This window comes from Pristis pectinata, chromosome 12, assembly GCF_009764475.1.
Source record: "Pristis pectinata isolate sPriPec2 chromosome 12, sPriPec2.1.pri, whole genome shotgun sequence".
Lineage (NCBI taxonomy): Eukaryota > Metazoa > Chordata > Chondrichthyes > Rhinopristiformes > Pristidae > Pristis > Pristis pectinata.
Genome location: NC_067416.1, coordinates 7,436,708 through 7,446,388, shown reverse-complemented (window position 1 = coordinate 7,446,388; position 9,681 = coordinate 7,436,708). Strand labels below are relative to the sequence as shown.

The window sequence follows — 9,681 nt, the reverse complement described above, 5'->3', positions numbered from 1 at the left end:
AAATAGAGGAACCTATAAGGAAGTTTGGTAAAGGTGTTTGAAACAGGTTTTTACAATTCCTCCTCTGGAAATAAGGTGGTGAACTAATCTTGTGGCCAAGGGCACAGATTTAAGGTGATCAGCAAAAGTCCAGGGTTGATGTGAGAGAACTTATTTACAGAATGAGTGGTTAGTGTTTGAAATGGATTGTCCAATTGTGGCACATGAAGAGTAGCCTTCCATTTGGGGAAAGTGGCATGGGAATGGGACTTACAGATTGCCCAGAAGAGATGGTGCATGCTCACACAGGCCAAACAGCCTCTTGTAATGATTTTACCTTTTACTCTATTTCCAAAATAGAAAATGTTGGAAATACTCAGATCAGTCAGAAATTGTGGAGAGGAAATAGTTGATGTTTGTGTCAGTGATCCTTCATCAGAATTCTTTGACCTTGGTCAGTACAACTGTTGCCTGACCTAAAGAGTTCCAGAATTTTCTTTTTTTGTTGTGCTGTTATCCTTGGAAGGGGTGGTCTGAATTATCAACGCTGCTTTTCAGCTTGGACAAAATAATCTAAAGGATAAAATTTTTGTATTCCAGGCAGTATTGTAAATCCTCAGCAATTCAAATCAACTATATATTTTCCTCGGAGTGGTTGAGATCTTTCAGAAGACACTGGACAAGTGTTCTCTTGACTATAGAATATGAAGGATGATCTGACGGAAGTGTTTAAAATACTGAGGATCCTATGTGGTAGATGCAAAGTGAATCCAGAGGGGGAAATAATTTTAGTTAGTCTAGGAGGGAAGTCAGACAATATCTAGAATCCTTCTCCCTACCCCATCTGCCTCTCCCAAGCTCCTCACTAAAGAAACAAGGTTCTGGATGCACAGACCATTGGAGCTTTCAGGGTAGATTTCGATGGAGTTTTGTCAACCAAGCTGCCAGTTTCTGGAGCTAATGCAAATAAAATTAACTTGATACCTAATTCAGATCATCCACGGAGTGGCAGAGCTTGCCTGGAGGGACTGAATTTCTTACTCTGGCACCTATATTTTTCCAGATGCTGTCTGATCTATGTGGTTGGAGAACTTGTTAATTTTAGAAACTCATCAGATAATTTCATTATTTTACTCTTGCAAGTTTATTCTTGTCCTCTAGACTTGTGTGTGTGTGTGTGCACAGTTGTGCTGGGCTCTTTTTACATTAGAAATGATGAAGTTAATAACTTGGTGAGAAAGTATTTTCAAGGTTTTAACAAAGTGAGACAAAAAATACCTGCAGATGCTGGGATCTAGAGTTTTTTTAAAAAAAAGCAAGCTGAGGGAAGAACTCTGGGTCAGGCAGCATCTGTGGAGAGGTGGTCACTGTTTCGGGTTGAGACCCTGCATTAGGACTGAGTGTGTGAAGGGGAGATGGCCCACATAGAGGTGAGGCAGGAGCTGGCAAGTGATAGGTGGAGAAGGGATTAAAGGGCATGTGGAGATGGCAACAGGGGGATAAAAGGAATCTGATAAGATTGAAGGTGATGAGTGGGTTCAGATAAGGGAGGGATGTTGAACAGATGGGAACAGTGGGGGGAGGGGACCAAGTGGGTTGTGTCTGGGTGATAGGCAGATGGAAGCAGATGGGGGAGGGGGAAGAAACTGGGAAATGGGCTGGTGGTGGGTGAGAGGCTTGGAAAGGGGGTCCACAAGAAGACCTAGGTGAATCAGGAGGAGAAAGAAAGGAACAGTGATGGCAGTCAGGTTCAAGGCTACTTCAGTAGTATATTTTTCTTTCCTTGGCTCCAAAATGATGAGGTGTTAGGCTGAGAGGGGCTGCAGTGTGAGTGAGTAGCTGATTTATTGGGCTGCAAAACTAAAATGCTGAAATAAAAAAAATGTGGATCTCTAATGAGCAAATGTTTGTTTTTTTTTGCTTTTGCCCTAGAAGCTGTATAGGGAGGGGATGGAGTTCTGTGATGAGCAAAGAGAAAATTATGTTTTCTTGAGACTCACTCTGAATGCTTTTGCGATATTCGTAATCCTACAGATTTGGACTAGGAGGTTTTGCCTCTCATGAGCACAGCTGACATTTCCCCTTCTCCAATATGAATAAGGTTTTCTTTGAATGGAGTTCAGTTCTGGCATACTCTGAACTGCCTGGGATTAACCAAGGTTTCCCTTATTGTGGAGGTGGTGTGGGGGTTGGCAAACAGTTGGAAGGGAGGGATGTTTATTTGTGTGAAAGCACTTATGATTCATAGTCCTGTATTCATTTTTCTCTGCCATTTGGTCTGGGTGATATTTTAAACAGTTTAGGGATGGTTTTTTAAGGGGTAAAACGGGCACCTTTGTCAGCTTAAAAACTTTTTTATTAGCAGTCAGATCATAGGTGAGGTCTTGGCCAGGTATTTAAGGAGTGTGGTGATGGTACTTCTGCCCGATTGTTAACATAATGTACTAGAATGGTACTTCTGGTCGTGAATTCCATGCACACAGTAGTAATTTTCTTGTGCAGTGGAATATTTTAAATCCAGCCTTTTGAATTAACGAGTTGTTGATGGGTTTAGGTGAAATATGCCATCCTTTTGGAGAAAGGGGGTGGAAAAATCAGTGGTTACAAGGTTTGGTTTTTAGCAACTGAAGGGATTTGTTCTTGTAAATCAATGGCAGTCATTGTCAAGATTTTTTAACTATTTAATTTCTTTCCAGCTCTGTCCATTTTTGCTAAATCTAACTTTTTGCTCTGCATTATGACATTTTACTCCTTTCCTTGTTTTTTCTTCTCCCCCCCCCCCCCCACCCCAAAAAAAAACATTTGCACAGTATTTGGGTAATTGTTCCAGAAGGAGATATTCCTGTTAATCCTCAAGAATCAAAGTTCTACACACTTTGCCAGGAATTCCATCTGCCCTGCATGTCTCTATACTCTTGGCAGCTGTTTGTGTGCCTGTATTTGATGCTGGTATGCAAGTGAATTTGGGAATGTCATTTAAGATTTTGTGCTTGTATGTGTGTTCATCAGTGTGAACCCATTAGGCAGCTTAGCTTTGAGGTCACAGAATGCTGCATTAGCTAAATGCTAGCATTTTTCAAAATGAGCTAAAGGCCTTGTGTGGACAGATTGGACTGCAGGTGGGCATGGGAGGTCACTTTAAGTTCAAAAATGTGGAGTTGCTGATACAATTTGTGAATTTATGAAGTCAGCCGTTACAGCACTGCTGCAAATTGAGTGTTTGGCAAATATTTTCCATTCATCATGAGTTTTGAGATATCTCAAAGTATAAAACTAACATTTAAGGAGTATATTTATTCTCAGCTACTTAAATTTTAAAGTATTTTTGATTGTAAAATAATAATCTGCTTAATTAGATTTCCAGTTTCATCTGTAAGGCCTTTAGAAAGGTCACAGCCCTTCCTGAGGACTGTTGATGTCGTGGATGTAGGGATTACATGCTTTCCATTCCTTGTGCTTGTGTGCAGGCTTTACACTGATGTCCCTCAATTGTGGTGGTCTCTGGAGCTTCCATGGTTTCCAAATGATGGGTAAAATTGAATAGCTATTGTTTCTCTGTTAGAGAGCGAGTAAAATATCCATAAGGAGTCAAGGTCCCAATGAGAAGTTTAAGCTATTGAATGAAGGCTTCTTTATCCATTACATGTTCAGCTTCCATAGAATGGATTGAGAGAAGGCCATAGGCAAACAGTGTACCAAAATTTTTTTTGTTTTGCCAAGTTTCCTTGAATTGTTTCATTAGGAACCAGCATATCTTGTTTATTTTTAAATCCATTAATCATGCTTGTCCCTGGACCAAACAATTTAAGGAAACTTGGGCTAAATTTACCAACCGTAATAATGAAAATCTCATGCAGCACAGCTATTTCCAGGTCACTTAAACTGAGGCAAAGTAAATCAACTCCAACTAGATCCTAAACATTCAGTGACCTAAATCCATCAGTCATTTTGGATAAAAAGGTTGGGGGAGGAGGTGCAGGAATCTATTTGCCAAGTGGAAATGTTATTGGCATATTTAAGAGGTGATTTCCAACAATTTTAACATTGCGGAGACTTTGTTTGGCCAATGCATTTAAATCTCTTCAATCAGTCACCTTAGATTTGACAACAATAATCAGAGAGAGTGTAACAGTGATTCTCTGTGCAGACTTGGTTGAACATGATCGTTCAGCTGCTGCTCTGCTTTTTGTTGTTGAGTGAAATGGGCTGCCAGCATTCATATTGGCTGACAAGGAAAAGAGAGTGCAACTGGGCTAGGCATGGGTTCACAATGCAGTTTTTTTTAAACCAGGAAACTTGAGGTCTGCAAAGACCAATTTCTGTAATGGCTTTGGATTTTGCTGTACCTTTGGATGGCACTAAAGCAGAACCACCTTTATCTCTCCCTTAAATTTAAAATGGAAACAAGTTGCAGCATAGCATTTTGGAGTGTTTTGATTGTCAAAGTATTATTCCTTCATTGGTTTTCAGCTGACAGCCCAAGTTTCTTATCTTTCTCTTGTAGTTAACTCAGTGGTCTACTCTAAAGGAGGTTTTGTTATCTCAATAGTTTAAGGAATGGGCACAATTTAATTTTTTTAAATGGCTGTTGTTTCAGAAATGTATTTGGTGTTCCCAATCTAATTTTCTCCTCGAGAGTGGCAACCCATGCTCTTAAAAATGATGCTGACAGCATTTCTGGTCCTAAAAGGCTTGTAAGTTCTATTCACAGTGGGACGTCAGAGCCAAGCCCAGATTTACCCTCTCCTGATGTTCACACTTCCAATAAAATTCACACTTCTCTGCAAAGGTCATTGGATAGTGAAAGAAACCTTTCTTTCCTGTTCCAATTTAGGCTAGCTTTCTATTAACCTGATAGAGTCCAGGTTTTAAAGTGGGGATTGGTACAACGTTTATTCTTTCACACTCTTACCAGGGTGAATTATTCTTCCTTTTAATTTCATTTGTTAAGTCTTGCATGGAGAAAATAGGAAGAGGGAGAAGGAACACTCTTTCTAAAATGCAAAGCTTTTGCATTTTGGAATATCCTTAAATGAATTTCTAAATTAAAAACAGAAATGCCAGAAACTCAGCAGGCAGCATCTGTGGGGCGGAAGAAATATAGTTGGTTTTGAATCTTAAGACCCTTTGTCAGAAATGGGAAGGAAAAAAAAATGGCTAGTATCAATCAGCAAGAATGTTGGAGGAATGCATAGTACAATGGGAAAATCTCTGATAGGATGAGGCCGGCGTTGCCTTGGGAATATGTTGAAAATGAGGTCATCGGTCAATGGTTTAATGGGAGCCCTTGGGGAGAGAGAACGTGGCACTTTGTTCATAAAAGCTATGAAACGAGGGCAGTTAGAGTGAGAGCACAAAGGAATGTAAGAATTGTGCAATGTAAGTCAGTGGTGTATGTCCAGCAGGTCAGGCTGTACTAATGAAAAGGGGGAAAACTGAGCTGATATAGATAGGTGACCCAGCCAATGTTAATACAGAAAGTGAGTTACCTGAAGGTGTAGAATTCAATATTTTGTCAGGAACCCTGTCCCCAGATGGAAGACAAGGTGCTGTTTCTCAACTTTGCTTTGGGCCTTGTCTGTGGTCTCCTATGTTGTTATAACAAGTCAGGGTAGGATGGAGGATTAAACTGGCAGGCAGTAGGATTCTTGGCCACTTCTACAGACTGAATGCCCAGTGGTCACCCAATCTTTATTTGGTTTCTCCAGTGTAGAGGAGACCACATTATGAGCACTGAATGCAGTGCTAGATTGGAAGAATCCAGCATACAGCATTCAGTGTCCACTTTTGAATCACTGCTTCCAATGGAAGGGACGTTTGGGTTCCTGGATGATCAGAGATGAAAGTGCAGTTGTGTGTGTGGGGGTGGGGAGATAGCATGAGAAGAGGAGTGGTTGATGGTGATGGGACCAGAGAATTGTGAAGGGAACAGTGCCTTAGAAATGCTGAAAAGGATGGGGAAGATGTCTGGCAGTGGAATCTCATTGAAGGTAGTGGAAATTGCAGAGGAGGAGATGAGGGAAACTGGAAATGCTGTTTCTGTTCACCTATGCTTGAGGGGATGCCACAATTCAGGAAGAAGGACTTCTCTGTGGCACCTCTATGAAGAGCTTCATCCAAGGAAATATGACAGAGATGGAGGAACTGCCAGAATGGAATGGGGTCCTTTCAGGAGGCAGAGTGGGAGCAAGTGTAGTTGAGATAAGTGTGACAGTCCATAAGCTTGAAAAGGATGTTTGTTGCTAGCCTGTCTCTTGATGGGGACAAAGATTCGTAAGGGAAGAGCTCGATGTGAAAGAGCAGGTTAGAAATTGGCAGCAAAAGTAATGAACTTTTCAAATTTGTGTGAGTGCAGAAAGCAGCACTAATAGAATTGTTGATATACTGGCAAAATAGTGAGGTGGGTGGGGGCTGAAAAGAAAGGAAACAGACTTTCACTTTAAGTGGAAAAAGGTAGGCATGGCTCAGGCTTATGAGTGTCCCAGCATCTGTATTTTTAATCTTCACTTGCCAATGTATTTCATAGAACAGTACAGGCTCTTCGGCCCACAGTGTTGTGCTGACATTTAAACCTCGCCTAAGGCTTCCTCCCACATATCCCTCTACTTTAAGTTCCTCCATATGCTTATCCAGCAATGCCTTTTAAAGAATGCCTTTTTTTAATTTGCCCTCTATGTGCTACTGCAATGGGCCTGTTTTAGTTTAGAGAACATCCCACTGAAGTCCAGGTCCTGTATCTCATGCAAGAAACTGCTTGAGTCTGGGTGATGGTGAGGGCGGTCAGCGGTGGCCTAGCAGCTGATATTTGGAGTGCTCTGCTGTCTGAATTCGACTGCAATGCCAACAAAAATGCATTAAAATGAAGGATGACTACTTGCACCGATCTGACTAATGGCTTGGCCAAAAGATCAAGAGAAACCCAAGCCAACCTGAAATGTTGTCAGTGTTTTGTTTAATTGGCTGGTGGAAACTAGCCAACTTAAATCTGCTTGTATTGCCAAAGTCAATACTTCCCAATCCAATTAGCTACCAATGGGAGGGTCTTGAGGTTTGCCATCTGTGACCACAGCAGTTACTTTCAGCTGTGTTCATGCATCTCTGTCGCTCATTATGATGGTGTGATGTATTGCTTGACCTGGTAGAGGACATCAAGAGCTTCCAATGTAATTTTCTGCTGAAGGTACAGTTCTTAACCAGTATTTTTATAGGAAGTTGGCTGTTTGTAAGAGGCTTGCATCTTTTCCTCGTCCTTATGATTTTTATTCATTTCACATAACAAGGGTATTGCTAGCAAGACCAGAACTGATTTACATATTCCTAATTGTACTTGAGAAAGTGATCGTGAGTTCTGCCTTAAATTGCTGTGCTTGTTAAAGGTATGCCCATCGTTTCAACTTTTTGATGTCTCTGGTTATCATCCAAGCATCTTTTTTTAAAAAAAAGTGAAAAATACTTTTAACAAAACAAGGTGTGCAAGGCCATCAGGGCCTGGGGATAGCGCCTTGGGATGCATCATTCAGAGGCTTGGATTGCCACTTGCAGCTTGGTAAATTGGTTTATTATTGTCACATGTACTGAGGTACAGTGAAAAACTTGTCTTGCATACCGATCATACAGATCAATTCATTACAATAGTGCATTGAGGTACAAAGTAAAACGATAACAGTGAAGAATGAAGTGTTGCAGAGAGTCCAATGCAGATAGACAATAAGGTGCAAGGTTATAATGAGGTAGGTTGAGTGGTCAAGAATCCATCTTATTGTACTAGGGGACTGTTATAATAGTCTTATAACAATGGGATGGAAGCTGTCCTTGAGCCTGGTGGTATGTGCTTTCAGGCTCTTGTATCTTCTGCGCAATGGGAGAGGGGAGAAGAGAGAATGTCCAGGGTGGGTGGGGTCTTTGATTATGTTAACTGCTTTACTAAGGCAGCAGGAAGTGTAGGCATAGTCCACGAAGGGGAGGCTGGTTTCAGTAATGTGCTCAGCTGTGTCCACAACTCTTTGTAGTTTCTTGTGGTCATGGGCAGAGCAGTTGTCATACCAAGTTGTGATGCATCTGGGTAGGATGTTTTCTATGGTGCATTGATAAAAATTGGTGAGGATCAAAGGGTATGTGCCAAATTTCTTGATGTGCCAGGGTTGGTGGTAAACCAAAGCCTGGAGATCCCTAGCAGCCATGTAGCCACAAAAGATTATGGTGGGCAGGTTGAGTGTAGACACCAGGATAGATCAAGTATGATCCAGTCCAATGTTTAAGAGTGGATGGAGTGCCAATGAAATGCAGTGTTTTATTTTCTTGCATAGTGTTGAGCTGCTTAAATGCTGACTGAGCTGCATAACAGGAATATGTGCAGTATGCCATTGCACTTCTGACATAGTTATTGAAGGGTCCCCTTATATGATAAGTAGCCAACATAATCAAAGACCCCACCCACCCCGGACATTCTCTCTTCTCCCCACTCCCATCGGGCAGAAGATACAAAAGCCTGAAAGCACGTACCACAAGGCTCAAGGACAGCTTCTATCCCGCTGTTATAAGACTATTGAACAACAAGATAGACTTTTGACCTCTCCATCTACCTCATTATGTACTTGCACCTTATTGTCTGCCTGCACTGCACTTTCCCTGTAGCTATAACACTATATTCTGCATTCTGTTGTTGCTTTTCCCTCGTACTACCCTGATGTAATGGTTTCACTCTACCTCAGTATATGTGACAATAATAAACCAAATTAGTTAGGGGAGTCAAGTGAGTTATTTACAAGAATACTTGGCTTCTGCCCAGCTTTTGTAGCTGCAGTGTTTGTGGCTATCTCTTAAAGGTTATGATCAATGGTTATGATCAGGATATTGGTTGCAGATGTAGAGGTGCAATGCCATTGAATATTAAGGAAAAGTGATAGGTCTTGTTGGACATGGCCTTTGCTTGGCACTTTCAGCACTTTGTTTCTAGGCAAGCATGTGTGTGTCAGCTAGTTCAGCAGTCCATGATGTGTTTTGCAATCATTGCAAACTTTCTGTAAATGTGGGGATGAACTCACTGCCCTATTCTGCAGCAGCATGCAGCACTAAATGATATGCATATTATATTCCTCTTTGAAAAAAATTGGATTGAATTGTTTTAGTTTCTACCAGCACCCTGCTGTGACTATCTAGTTTGGGCTCTAGTCTAAAGAAGCTTTTGACTGCACTTTCAATCCCTAGGATGCATACATCACATGATCGTGTCTATTATGCAAAAAAAAACATGTTTAATATGACTTTGAAGCCATTTGACACATGGCTGATGCTTCATGTTGAATTTACTGTTAGTTTGGGCACATTTTTGAGGAAGAACACTTCTAAATAAGAGCTAAATAACTTTCTGTTACCATGCTGTAAATAAAATAAAATATAAAAAAATATATGATAACACCATGCAGATTTTGGGAATCCCCAGCACTAGAACATCCACTGAGCCACTGATCAACTTGTATCAAACTTGTTAATGGAGTTAGCTTAACATTCATCTTGTCATAGTGGAGAATGTGTGTTGATCTTGTCCATCTATCTTGTGTATGTTCTCACAAAAGACTGCAAATGCTGAAATCTAGAGCAACAAACAAGATGCTGGAGGAACTCGGTGGGTCAGGCAGCATCTGTGGAGGGAGATGGGCAGTCAATGTTTTGGGTTGAGACCCTTCATCTGGACTGAGAGAC

At 41.1% G+C, this 9,681-nt stretch overlaps 1 protein-coding gene across 1 annotated transcript in view; it reads left to right on the top strand.

The window, feature by feature from the left end:
• The window catches only part of trim8b (tripartite motif containing 8b), a 75,398-nt gene that overhangs the window by 2,349 nt on the left and 63,368 nt on the right, over nt 1–9,681 (top strand).